General features: G+C 36.2%; 1 non-coding gene across 1 annotated transcript; it reads left to right on the top strand.

The window, feature by feature from the left end:
• Positions 1–430: 430 nt before the first annotated feature.
• LOC148567049 (small nucleolar RNA R71) lies at positions 431–538 on the top strand. Its single transcript, XR_015881784.1, has one exon. It is a non-coding gene; the product is annotated as a small nucleolar RNA R71 (small nucleolar RNA).
• Positions 539–15,283: the final 14,745 nt, after the last annotated feature.

The raw sequence follows: 15,283 nt of genomic DNA, 5'->3' as shown, positions 1-15,283 counted from the left end.
GATTTCTCCATGATGAGTTATAGGTGTTTCCATAAGGTTCACCTAAATAATTCACCTCTGCTATTGCAGGGTTCTCAGGATCATAAGCTTCTTCTTCATAAGAAGCCTCTTGAGTACTGTTGGATGCAGCTTGCATTCCATGCAGACTCTGAGAGATCATATTGACTTACTGAGTCAATATTTTATTCTGAGCCAATATGGCATTCAGAGTATCAACTTCAAGAACTCCCTTCTTCATAGGCGTCCCATTACTCACAGGATTCCTTTCAGAAGTGTACATGAACTGGTTATTAGCAACCATGTCAATGAGTTCTTGAGCTTCTGCAGGCGTTTTCTTTAGGTGAATGGATCCACCTGTAGAAGTGTCCAGTGACATCTTTGATAGCTCAGATAAACCATCATAGAATATATCCAGGATGGTCCATTCTGAAAGCATGTCAGAAGGACACTTTTTGGTCAACTGTTTGTATCTTTCCCAAGCTTCATAGAGGGATTCACCTTCTTTCTGTCTGAAGGTTTGAACATCAGCTCTAAGCTTGCTCAGCTTTTGAGGAGGAAAGTACTTGGCTAAGAAAGCCGTGACCAGCTTATCCCAAGAGTTCAGGCTGTCTTTGGGTTGAGAATCCAACCATAATCTAGCTCTGTCTTTTACAGCAAAAGGGAAAAGCATGAGCCTGTAGACTTTAGGATCTACTCCATTAGTCTTAACAGTATCACATATCTACAAGAATTCAGTTAAGAACTGAAAAGGATCTTCAGATGGAAGTCCATGAAACTTGCAGTTCTGCTGCATCAGAGAAACTAATTGAGGTTTCAGCTCAAAGTTGTTTGCTCCAATGGCAGGAATGGAGATGCTTCTTCCATGTTAATTGGAATTAGGTGCAGTAAAGTCACCAAGCATCTTCCTTACATTATTATTATTTTCGGCTGCCATCTCCTCTTCCTGTTCGAAAATTTCTGAAAGGTTATTTCTGGATTGTTGTAATTTAGCTTCTCTTAATTTTCTCTTCAGAGTCCTTTCAGGTTCTGGATCTGCTTCCACAAGAATGTTCTTATCCTTGCTCCTGCTCATATGACAAAGAAGAAGGCACAGAAAAATAACAATAATAATGGAGATCCTTTATACCACAGTATAGGGATCCCTGTGTGAGTGGAAGAAGAGGGGGAGACAAAGAATGTAATATAATGGAAGAAACACAATTGTGAGGATGGAAGAGATGTGAGATGAGATGTTAGGATATGAATGGATAAATAGAATAAGATGGGAGAGGGAGAATTTTCGAAAATATTTTTGAAAAAGAGTTAGTGATTTTCGAAAATGGTTTTTGAAAAATGTTAGTAATTTTCGAAAATTTTTGAAATAAAAAAAATAAAAATAATTAGTTAATTAAAAAGAAATTTTTGAAAAAGAGGGAAGATATTTTCGAAAGATGAGAGAGAGAGAGTTAGTTAGGTAGTTTTGAAAAAGTTAAGAAACAAACAAAAAGTTAGTTAGTTAGTTGAAACAAATTTTGAAAACCAATTTTGAAAAGATAAGAAGTTGGGAAGTTAGAAAAGATGTTTTGAAAAGATATTTTTGAAAAAGATAAGATAGGAAGATATTTTAGAAACTAATTTTGAAAAAGATTTGATTTTTAAAATCTCAATTAATGACTTGATTCACAAGAAATCACAAGATATGATTCTAGAACTTAAAGTTTGAATCTTTCTTAACAAGCAAGTAACAAACTTTAAATTTTTGAATCAAAACATTAATTGATTATGTTATTTTCGAAAATTTGGTATAAAAATGAGAAAAAGATTTTTGAAAAATATTTTTTTGAATTTTCGAAAATAACTAAGAATTTTGAAAAAGATTTGATTTTTGAAAAAGATTTTGAAAAAGATAAGATTTTCAAATTGAAAATTTGATTTGACTCATAAGAAACAACTTGATTTTAAAAATTTTTGAAAAAGTCAACTCAATTTTCGAATTTGATGAGAGAAAAAGGGAAAGATATTTTTTTGATTTTTGAAATTTTTTATGAAAAACATGAAAATTATGCAATACATGAAATTTTCAAATCAAAACAATGAATGCATGCAAGAATGCTATGAATGTCAAGATGAACACCAAGAACACTATGAAGATCATGATGAACATCAAGAACATATTTTTGAAAAATTTTTAATGCAAAGAAAACATGCAAGACACCAAACTTAGAATTCTTTAATGCTTAGACACTAAGAATTCAAGAATGCATATGATAAACATGAAAAGACACAAAACAAAAAATCATCAAGATCAAACAAGAAGACTTACCAAGAACAACTTGAAGATCATGAAGAACACTATGAATGCATGAAATTTTCGAAAAATGCAATATGCATATGCAAGTGACACCAAACTTATGATATGACTCAAGACTCAAACAAGAACACAAAAATATTTTTGATTTTTATGCTTTTCTAATTTTTTTGGATTTTTTTTGAAAATTATATGAAAAAGAAAAAATAAGGATTCCAAAATTTTTAACATGAATTCCAGGAATCTTGCATTCTTAGTCTAAAGCTTCAGTCCAAGAATTAGACATGGCTCACTAGCCAGCCAAGCTTTCAATGAAAGCTCCGGTCCAAAACACTAGACATGGCCAATGGCCAGCCAAGCTTCAGCATGTAATTCAGATATGACATGCCTGACATACTCATTCCCAAAGGAATAGACATGGCTTTACATCCAGCCAGGCTTCAACATGCTTCATGAAACACTAGAATTCATTCTTTAAAAATTTTGAATAAAAAAAAATTTTTTTTTTCAAAAACAGGTGAAAAAATTTGAAGGATTTTTGAAAAATTTTTTTTTTGAAATTAAAACAAAAAGAATATTACCTAATCTGAGCAACAAGATGAACCGTCAGTTGTCCAAACACGAACAATCCCCGGCAACGGCGCCAAAAACTTGGTGCACGAAATTGTGATCTCCAGGCTCGAACAAATCCTGGTAATGGCTCCAAAGCTTGGTGCTCTGATCTTAATTCACAATTGTCACAACTTCGATACAACTAACCAGCAAGTGCACTGGGTCGTCCAAGTAATACCTTACGTGAGTAAGGGTCGAATCCCACGGAGATTGTTGGTATGAAGCAAGCTATGGTCACCTTGTAAATCTCAGTCAGGCAGATATAAAGTGATAATGGTGTTTTCGAATATTATATAATAAAATAGGGATAGAGATACTTATGTAATTCATTGGTAGGAATTTCAGATAAGCGTATGGAGATGCTTTTCGTTCCTCTGAACCTCTGCTTTCCTGCTATCTTCATCCAGTCAGTCTTACTCCTTTCCATGGCAGGCTTTATGTGATACATCACCATTGTCAACGGCTACTTTCGGTCATCTCTCGGGAAAATGATCCAATGCCCTGTCACGGCACGGCTAATCGTCTGGAGGCATCACCCTTGTCAATGGCTTCATCTTATCCTCTCAGTGAATAATATGCTCACGCACCCTATCACGGCACGGCTATTCATCTGCCGGTTCTCGATCATGCTGGAATAGGATTTACTATCCTTTTGCGTCTGTCACTAACGCCCAGCACTCGCGAGTTTGAAGCTCGTCACAGTCATTCAATCATTGAATCCTACTCGGAATACCACAGACAAGGTTTAGACTTTCCGGATTCTCTTGAATGCTGCCATCATTCTAGCGTACGCCATGAAGATTCTGGTTAGGAGATCTAAGAGATATTCATTCTAGCTTATTTCATGTAGAACGGAAGTGTTTGTCAGGCACGTGTTCATAGGGGAGAATGGTGATGAGCGTCACACATAATCATCACCTTCATCACGTTCTTGGGTGAGAATGGATATCTTAGAAGCGAAATAAGATGAATTGAATAGAAAACAGTAGTACTTTGCATTAATCTTTGAGGAACAGCAGAGCTCCACACCTTAATCTATGGAGTGTAGAAACTCTACCGTTGAAAATACATAAGTGAAGGGCCAGACATGGCCGAGATGGCCAGCCCCCTAAAACGTGATCAATAGTCTCCTAAGATGAACAATGGATTATAACTGAGACCAAAGATACCTAATACAATAGTAAGAGGTCCTATTTATAATAAAACTAGTCACTAGGGTTTACATGAGTAAGTAATTGATGCATAAATCCACTTCCGGGGCCCACTTGGTGTGTGTTTGGGCTGAGCTTAAGTGTTCCACGTGCAGAGGCCATTTGTGGAGTTGAACGCCAGGTTTTGATCCATTTCTGGCGTTCAACTCTGGTTTTGGATCCTTTTCTGGCGCTGGACGCCAGATTTGGGCAGAGAGCTGGTGTTGAACGCCAGTTTACGTCATCTATTCTTGGCCAAAGTATGGACTATTATATATTGATGGAAAGCCCTGGATGTCTACTTTCCAACGCAATTAGAAGCGTGCCATTGCGAGTTTTGTAGCTCCAGAAAATCCACTTTGAGTGCAGGGAGGTCAGAATCCAACAGCATCAGCAGTCCTTCTTCAACCTCTGAATCTGATTTTTGCTCAAGTCCCTCAATTTCAGCCAGAAAATACCTGAAATCACAGAAAAACACACAAACTCATAGTAATGTCCAGAAATGTGAATTTAACCTAAAAACTAATGAAAACATCCCTAAAAGTAACTAGATCCTACTAAAAACATACTAAAAACAATGCCAAAAAGCGTATAAATTATCTGCTCATCAGTAATGTGAAGAACAGAAGGGGTTAAAAAGGCTCAAAGTGGGTTAACAAAGGTAGATTAAATGGTAGGCTATACGGGGTAAGTGAGATAATTGAAATGAAGGCCTCAATCATATAAATGCATATATACATCAAATAATGGACATAAAGAATCAAACAAATCAAATATTGCAATCATAGAAAGAGAATAACAGACACAAGAATGAAAATCGTGGTTATATGATGCAACCATACAATTAGGCTCAAATCTCACAAGGTTGTGTGTTCTTAGCTCTAAGACTATATTCCACAAAATAATTCAAGCAAGTTGAAAAGAATTTTTTTTTCAAATCAATTCAATGGAATGCCCCAGAAGAGAATTCTTGAAAATTTTTTTTACCAAAATTATTTCCTATGTATGTATGTATGTATGTATGTTGTGTTGGATGTAATTTCAAAAATTTTCTAGTTCTTTTTCTAATTTCCAATATCCAAAAGTCATCATAAACAATTAGGACAAAATTGAACTAAGCACTATACTATTCACAACATCCAATCACAACTAATATCTATAGCATATATACCAAGTAAAAAATAAAAATGCCAAATGCAATAGCTAGAAATAAATTATGAAAAAGCTAAGATATATGTACCAGAAGAAAATGCAATGTAATAATCAAAAGCACTCCAAATACCTACAAGAAACATAATAAAAGAAAACAAAACAAAGTGCAAAGTGTTCGGAAAAGAAAATTTATGCCCCAAAAGTCGTGAATCCTCCCCCACACTTAAGCATTTCACGGTCCTCTGTGCATGTACACAATCTGGGGAGATAAAAGCTCTAAGTTCCTCCACCTTCAGCTGGCGGACGCGGGGGGGGGGGGGATCGGGCTGCTGAATAAAACAAATAAACATGAATTGAGGAAGAGCTCATATTGGTGTGGTATGATAAGATACAATATGTGTATTCTAAATGTGCACGTGGTTAGAACACATACATTGGCCGGTCAAAACGGCAACCACACAATCCAAAAAGTAAGTATGAGTTCCTCAATTAAATGGCCTAAATTGCAAGCAATGAATAAGCAAAGATTAAAGCACAAGCAAGCTTAGGCAAACACAACAAAAGTGAATTGACTTTTGGAAGAATGGACAAATTGTGCAAGTGAAAAAACAAGATTAATATAAAAGCACAATAAACAATACCTAACTCAACAATGAAAAAAATCTACTTATTCATCCTAAAAAAATGAAATAATCACATAGACAAGGTGCTTGTTTCAAAAAGTGATAAACTTGATAAGAATCAAGTCAAGTCAACTCAAACAAATGCAAAGCATTAAAAAGAAACAAGTACCTTGTTATATGATTATATTGATTTGAAAACTATGATGAATAAGCAATTCAATTCAATTCAGTAAATTCAATATGTACTTGTTAAAAATTTCACCAAATAAGAAATCAAATGTCAATTTTCATATCAATTTGGTGCTAGCAACTCAGAGCAATAAACAAGTACATTATTGAAATTTCAATCCAAAATAGCATCATAATCATGAAAAACTGCACCATTCTTGAATCGAATGCCAAACAAGGAAATAGTCTAACACATATGGTAGCTACAACACATGCATTAAACTAGAAGTTCATTCAGCCATTTAAGAAAACACTTAGTATGCAATGCACATATTTATCAAATTTTTAAGTCAATTTCAATCAACATTCAGTCCAATTAATCATAAAAAAAACACTTGCAACTTATTTAAGCAACAACCAAAATGAAAACTAAATTATGCCCCAAAATAGTACTTGTGCGTATGCATAGATAGGTGTGTGTATGCACACTAGGTGGAAAATGCAAGGGGTGCAGATGCACAAGGGTGTGCAGGAACTCCCGGCAGGAAGGGTGATAATGGGTGTGTATACGCACAGGGTGGTGCGTACGCATAGAAACTATTTTTTTAAGAAAAAGGATGATCTATGCATACACACACGTATGCGCGTACACACAAAGAGAAAAAGAGCCGGGGTGTGAACGCACAAGGGTGTATGGGAGCTCCCAGTAGAGGGTGTGAAAACGAGTGTGCATACGCACAGATGGGTGTGTACGCATAGATGACGAAAACTGGGGGAAGTGTGCATACGCACAATACTCTGTTTCTCCAAAACTTTTAATGCCTCTAAGGCACCAAGCATGATATCTATCAAAGGTTTTCAACCCCAAAACATATTATTCCCCAAAAACATACCATCAAACTAAAATGTAACTAAATTAAGCCTAAAATCCAATTAAACTAAACAAGAGAAATAAAATTCAATAAGCAAAAGGTAAAAGAAGAGAGGGGTTAGAAGGATGTTAACATGGTGGGGTGTCTCCCACCTAACACTTTTGTTTATTGTCCTTAAGTTGGACAATTAAATGAAGCTCTTGCTACAATGGCTTATACTTAAATCCTTCCTTGAATCCCACCAATGCTTGCATTTCTAATGTCCTTTGGGATCCCAAATCTTGTTCGTCAATACCCTTCCTTGTTGATCTTCAAGCTTCCAATGGGGTGACCAAACACTTGAATTCTCATCAAGGCTCCGAATCCTCCTTTAAAAACCATTCAATTGTGCCTCACACCACCCTTGGAAATCAAATCTTGAGGGTTCATCCCTAGTTAGCCTTAATCCACTATGCCACCGAACATGGATCTTTTTCTCACGTAGCACTCCACAAAGTACCCTAAATTGACCATCCATTTCCAACAAAGCATATTCATATGGGCTAACTAAGGTAAAGGATGAGATTGTTACCCACTTAAATGGTGTATTAGATGGTTGCTTAGGAAGGGAGACTTCTAATAGCCTTAAAATTTTCACTCCCTTGTGCTCCTCTTTGATCACCTCTACCTCTTGTTCAATCCTCCCCATTTCTTCAACCACTTCTTCAACTTCAATAAGCTCAACTTCCTCCACTTGTGGTGAATTATGCTTCAACTCTTTATCTTTCACTTGGAGTTCCGAACCTTCCCTCATCCTGCACTCTTCAATTAAGGTTGGTTTCTCACAATTATCCATAAAATTGCTTGGGTTGTGGCATGAATGTGGCGAGTCTAAGCAGGCTAAAACTTCGATCAATGTAGCCAAGATAACTTCATGATGCTTGATTGATTCTTGTTGTTCATTATCATCAAAGGGAGGTTGAGGTGGAATAGAAGGCTCATCATATGGGAGAAAGTCTTTATATATGGGGGTTGGTTCATAAGGGTGAGGATATTGAGGTGGTGTATATGGAGGTAGTTGGTCAAGGTGATTATGGGAATATTGATGTTAGAGTGATGGTGGTTCATAAGGTGGGTTGTGAGATGGATATGAAAGTGAATCCCATGGAGGTATTTGATGTGTAGTGAGGTTTGAGGGTGTTATGATTGAGGATAATGTTGATGGTAGGCTTCATAGGAATATGGTGGTTGGTATGCACTATAGGATGAAGTATGATCATGGTGGTATAGATGAGGAGATTGCCATGAAGATTGACCATATGAATATGGCTTCTCCCTCAAGTGATAGCTCAACCCTTAGCACATACCATCATTAAGAATTCCATTCCCTACAATATTATAACAGCCAAACTCCAAGTCAAAGGGATGAGAATTCATAAAGAAAAGAGGAAATAAAACAAAAAACTATCAATAAGCAACTAAAACAAACTCCTAACTACTAACAAAAATCAAGAAATGATCAAAATGCAAACTATTCACATATTCACAAATTAAAATTAGCCAATAATGTAACACCATTGCAACTCCCCAACAACGGTGCCAAAAACTTGATGAGTGAATTTATACCGATCCGGAATTTAACAAAACAATTCCGTTGATAGCATAGTCCAAACTGGCAATCAATTCTCACATCAAAGTTTAAATAAAGATTTGTCGCAATTCAAACCAAATAACCAGGAGTTTTATTTCCTGGGTCGTTCTCCCTAGGAATTACAATAGAGTGCTCAATTATTGGCTATGAGAAAGTGAGGGTTGAGATAGCAATTGGCAATAAAATTTTAAAAGGGCAAGAAAGTAAATAAGCATGCAAAGGAATTAAAACTCAAAGAAAGTAATTCAAAAATGGAGTTCAAATGGCAAAAAGGTACTCTTGGCAAGGGTTGGGAATTAAGGATTCCTATCATAGACCACAAACATGGTAATTGTGAAGAATTAATTACAATTAGTTAATCCTAACATCGAGGATAAGTCAAAAGGGCATAATTGATCTCAATCCACAAATCCTAGTCAACTCACCAATTAACTTAGTGAAAGACTAGCGTTAGTAGAAACCAAACCAACTAACAATCCTAATCACAATATGGAATGGACATCTATGACTCAAGTTCACCTAATTACCCAATTCTAAGCCATGAGTGTGAAAAATTATACAAAAACTAGGAGAGACATTTTATCAAACACCTAGCATGCATAAAAGGGAAATCATGATAAATAGGAATAGAGATAAAATCTATAATACCAATTGCATGAAAATAATTATCAAAAATCGACAAGCATCCAAGAAACATAAAATATCAAAATTGCATTAGTGGAATCAAAATTGACAAAAGTATATACAACTAAGAGTAGGAAAATTGAGAAAAGAACAAAAGAAACTAAGAGAAATAAAGCAATTAAACAAGAAAAGATAGATGAAACTAAATTAAAAGAAGATCAAAATCTAAATCTATAGAAGAAATTAAACTAAAACCCTAAATTCTTGAGAGAGGAGAAAGCCTCTCTCTCTAGAATTCGAACCTAAAAACATGCTAAAAAATATAAAATGTAAGTGTTTGTGTGTCCTCCCTCTTCCTCCACTCCTTTGGCATTAAAAATACATCAGAATATAGCGATTAGGGACCTTTTGGAAGTCCAAAATGAAGATGCACGTGCTTCATTAAACCAAGCACGTGGAAGATTTTCACGCACGCGGACTTTGCTTGCTCAAGCGAGAAAGTCGCTCGCACGAGGTTTGCGGATTAGGCGAGAAACTCGCGTACATGGGAAAAGCTTGCCCATGCAAGAAAATTGCTCGCGCGAGTTATTGTCACCTATTCGAGACTACAACAACTCCAATCCAAATTCCTTCCCGAATTCGCTTCTTCGCTCCATTCTCTTTGATCCTTTGAAGCCATTGAAGCACCTTAACCTTGAAATACTTAAAGAAAATTGATCATGGCATCGAATGGCATAAAAAAGAATTAAAAATTGGTTAATTAAAGCACAAAAGAGTATGTTTTTACAATTAGGTGTAATTTGGAGAGAAATCACAAAAGTATGCTATTTAAGTGAATAAATATGAATTTATGTGATAAAATCCACTCAATTCAAGCCAAAATTTACTATCAAATATGGATTCATCATTATGCTACGTATACTTCTCTATCAATAAATTCATTCAAAAAGGCACATTTAACACCCATTTGGAAAGTTTAAACCCTTTGTGGGCTGCATATGCAAGCAATAACCTTATTGCTTCCATTCTAGCAACCGAAGTAAATGACTTATTGATGAATCCATATTTTACGATAATTTTTTGTTAGAATTGAGTGGATTTCTTCATGCAAACCTACACTTATTCCCTTAAATAGCGTGCTTTTGAGTTTTCCTCCTTAATTAAGCTTGATTATGAAAACATGCTCTTTTGTGCTCAATTTAGTCAATTTTATTTCATTTGCCATCCGTTCGATACCTTGATATTGTTTGTGAGTGATTTCAGATGTATAAGGTAGGAATGGCTTGGTGAGAATGGAAGAGGGGCATGCAAGGAGGAAGAAGCATGAAGAAACAAAGGAGAAGAGCAGCGATGTGTGCGTGCGCACAGCCTCTTGTGCGTACGCACAACCTCAGATTTTGGCCATGTATGCGTGTGATAAACCACTATTTTATGGTTTATATTGTGCTTAATAGAGTGGATTTTATCCACTATTCTCACACTTATTCATAGAAATCGCATGTTGTATGTTTTCCTTCCTGATTTTGTGCTATGATTGAAAACATGTTTCTTTGGTCTTAAATTTGCTATGTTTAATCCTCTTTTATTACCATTCGATGCCTTGATATGTGTGTTAAGTGTTTTTAGATATTACAGGGTAGGAATGGCTTAGAGGATTGATGAGCGGATAATTTATACGCTTTTTGGCATTGTTTTTAGTATGTTTTTAGTAGGATCTAGTTACTTTTAGGGATATTTTCATTAGTTTTTATGTTAAATTCACATTTCTGGACTTTACTATGAGATTGTGTGTTTTTCTGTGATTTCAGGTAATTTCTGGCTGAAATTGAGGGACTTGAGCAGAAATCAGATTCAGAGGTTGAAAAAGGACTGCTGATGTTGTTGGATTCTGACCTCCCTGCACTCAAAGTGGATTTTCTAGAACTACAGAACTCGCAATGGCACGCTTCTAATTGCGTTGGAAAGTAGACATCCAGGGCTTTCCATCAATATATAATAGTCCATACTTTGGCCAAGAATAGATGACGTAAACTGGCGTTCAACGCCAGCTCTCTGCCCAAATCTGGCGTCCAGCGCCAGAAAAGGATCCAAAACCAGAGTTGAACGCCAGAAATGGATCAAAACCTGGCGTTCAACTCCACAAATGGCCTCTGCACGTGGAACACTTAAGCTCAGCCCAAACACACACCAAGTGGGCCCCGGAAGTGGATTTATGCATCAATTACTTACTCATGTAAACCCTAGTGACTAGTTTTATTATAAATAGGACCTCTTACTATTGTATTAGGTATCTTTGGTCTCAGTTATAATCCATTGTTCATCTTAGGAGACTATTGATCACCTTTTAGGGGGCTGGCCATCTCGGCCATGTCTGGCCCTTCACTTATGTATTTTCAACGGTAGAGTTTCTACACTCCATAGATTAAGGTGTGGAGCTCTGCTGTTCCTCAAAGATTAATGCAAAGTACTACTGTTTTCTATTCAATTCATCTTATTTCACTTCTAAGATATCCATTCGCACCCAAGAACGTGATGAAGGTGATGATTATGTGTGACGCTCATCACCATTCTCCCCTATGAACACGTGCCTGACAAACACTTCCGTTCTACATGAAATAAGCTAGAATGAATATCTCTTAGATCTCCTAACCAGAATCTTCGTGGCGTACGCTAGAATGATGGCGGCATTCAAGAGAATCCGGAAAGTCTAAACCTTGTCTGTGGTATTCCGAGTAGGATTCAATGATTGAATGACTGTGACGAGCTTCAAACTTGCGAGTGCTGGGCGTTAGTGACAGACGCAAAAGGATAGTAAATCCTATTCCAGCATGATCGAGAACCGACAGATGAATAGCCGTGCCGTGACAGGATGCATGAGCATATTATTCACTGAGAGGATAAGATGAAGCCATTGGCAAGGGTGATGCCTCCAGACGATTAGCCGTGCCGTGACAGGGCATTGGATCATTTTCCCGAGAGATGACCGAAAGTAGCCGTTGACAATGGTGATGTATCACATAAAGCCTGCCATGGAAAGGAGTAAGACTGACTGGATGAAGATAGCAGGAAAGCAGAGGTTCAGAGGAACGAAAAGCATCTCCATACGCTTATCTGAAATTCTCACCAATGAATTACATAAGTATCACTATCCCTATTTTATTAATTATTATTCGAAAACACCATTATCAATTTATATCTGCCTAACTGAGATCTGCAAGGTGACCATAGCTTGCTTCATACCAACAATCTCCGTGGGATTCGACCCTTACTCACGTAAGGTATTACTTGGACGACCCAGTGCACTTGCTGGTTAGTTGTATCAAAGTTGTGACAATTATGAATTAAGATCAGAGCACCAAGCTTTGGAGCCATTACCAGGATTTGTTCGAGCCTGGAGATCACAATTTCGTGCACCAAGGATGGAAAAGAAGCATGCAAAAGTAGAAGGAATACAAGAAACTGAAGGAACTGCTAAAGCTGTCCAACCTGACCTTCTGGTACTAAATAGACCATAACTTGAGCTACAGAGATCTAAATGACGCGGTTCTAGTTGCATTGGAAAGCTAACATCCGGGGCTTCGCAACGATAGATAATTTGCCATAGCTGCTCCGAAGCCAGGTGATGCGCACGCGTGGATGACGCTTCCGCGTGACTTTGCAGCGACCTGTACGTACCAGAAATCGCTGGAGAAGCGATTTCTGGGCTGTTTTTGACCCAGTTTTCGGCCCAGAAAACACAGATTAGAGGTTATAAAGTGGGGGAAGGCATTCATTCATTAGCAACAATTCATACAACATTCATAATTCACAATTTTAGGTTTTAGATGTAGTTTCTAGAGAGAGAGGCTCTCTCCTCTCTCTTAGGAATTAGGATTTAGGATTTCTCTTAATTTTAGGATTGCTTCTTCATTCTAGGTTCAATATTCCTTTACTTTATGTTCTCTTATACTTTTATTCATTGAATTACTTTAGTTGTTTATTTTGCCAAGTTGGCTTATGGATTCTTATGTTTAATTTGATTCAATACAATTCGAGGTATTTCATATTTAAGATTGTTTCCTTCTATTTACACTACAACAAATATGGCCTTTAGCAACGCCAAATTGTGCAACGCCTTAAAACCGTTCTCTTAGATAGGTTTAGACAACGGTTTTTTAAAGTGTTACTGTTGAATTCAGTTTTTCATCAATTTCTAGCAACAAATTAAAACCGTTCTCTTTGACTATTTTAAAGAACGGTTTTATAACCGTTACCATGATTTGGCTTTAAGCAACGGTTTTTTATTGTTGTTTAAAGAATTGTACAAAAGAAACGCATTAAAACCGTTGCCGAAATGCTACACTTTAAAACTGTTCCATTAGATGGTCTTAGACAACGGTTTTTATAGTGTTGTTGTTGAAGTTCATTTTTTCATTATGCTATAGTAACAAAATAAAACCGTTCTCTTTGACTATTTTAAAGAACGGTTTTACAACCATTACAACAATTATTTATGAAACAACCATTTTCTAATATTATTTAAATAATTATACAAATTAAACAATACTAATAAAAATAATTTCAGATAATTATATAAATTGAAACTATTTTTTCTATAAATACTGAATTTATAAAATACTCAAAAACTATTATTATAAATAAATAACAAATATTATTTTAAAATAATAAAATTGAAATAAATTTATTATAAATATTATATATTATTATAAATAGATAAAAAATATTATATTTTGAACACATAAAGCTAAAATAAATTTATAATAAATATTATATATTTTTATTATAAATATATAATAAATATTAATATAAAGAAATAAAATTAAAATAATTTTAAAATAAATATTATATATCTATTATTGATTATTATATAGCAAATATATAGCAAATATTATTTTTGAAAAAATAAAATTAAAATAAATTTATAATAAATATTATATATTTTTATTATAAATAATCATTTTGTTATAACAAATATATATTTTTTGTTAGAAATAATTATTTAAATTCAGCAATAGATTGATAAATAATATTTTAAAATATTTTTAATATAGTATATTAGATTTTAAAATTATTATTCTATATTTCTATCCACCCATTTTTATCAAAACATGTATTTTATCTATATCCTTTTATAAAATCACTCATTCCTAACTCTAAATTCCCAAATTAAATAAAAAACCCTAATTTCCAAATTCCAAAACCCTAAACACTCCCCTCAATGAGCACACAACCCCCCACTCATAAGCGTAACACATACACACACAGACAAGAGAGGAGGAAGAAGAAGAGGACGGCGCCGGCGGGTTAGGTGCCGCCGTCGCCGTCGTTGCCAAGCCCGAAGGAGAAAGAGAGTCCGCAAAGGGAGAGTGAGGGACGAAGAAGAGAAGCCGCGCCAACCCCGCAACGCCACTGCGTCATCGCCATCATCGTGCGAGAAAGGAGAAGGAGCCGTCGAGGGGTCGCTGAGCCGCTGCAGTCGCCGTCGTGTGCGTTTTTGTCACAGAAGCTTCCATTTCCGTCACTTTCATGTTGCGGAGAGAAAGAACTACGCATGAGCCAGGGGCCAGGGAAAGGGAGCCACTGCCGTTGTATCCTGGCTATGCCGCCGTTCAATCCCATCGCCATCCATAAAGTCGCAAGGAGCATTTGTCGTTGTTGATTGATGGTGCCAGCCTCGTTGTCGCGTCTGTAAGGAGAAAAGGTCACGTGGAGGATGGAGAGCCGCTGGGTGCCGCCGTTGTTTCACCATGGCCATGGAGAGAAACATGAATGGAAAAGGAAACAGGGAAGCTGCTACTTGGGATTTGAGAAAAACGGCTCTGTTCTGCCTCGCCTCTAGGTTCTGCAAGTTGCCAGAGTCCTCAGCCGCCGGGAACCAGCACTGAAGCTGCCCAGAATCACTACTGCTGCTTTCATGGGAGCTGGTATTGGAACCACTGATGGAGTTGCTGTGTTTAGTGATTTTCACGAGTTGTGACATCGAGGTAGGGAATATTTTATTAAATTAAATATTTTAAACTTTGAATGCCTGAAAAGTTTACTGAATTATTACGAATAGTTGAATGCTTCATATGTAATAGATTTTGGTTGTAGATTAAATGTGTGGCTGGTTGTGCCTCTTGTTG

Source organism: Arachis ipaensis, chromosome B4, assembly GCF_059453495.1.
Source record: "Arachis ipaensis isolate K30076 ecotype BB chromosome B4, ASM5945349v1, whole genome shotgun sequence".
In the NCBI taxonomy this organism is placed as follows: Eukaryota; Viridiplantae; Streptophyta; class Magnoliopsida; order Fabales; family Fabaceae; genus Arachis; species Arachis ipaensis.
This window is presented reverse-complemented; position numbering and strand designations above follow the sequence as displayed.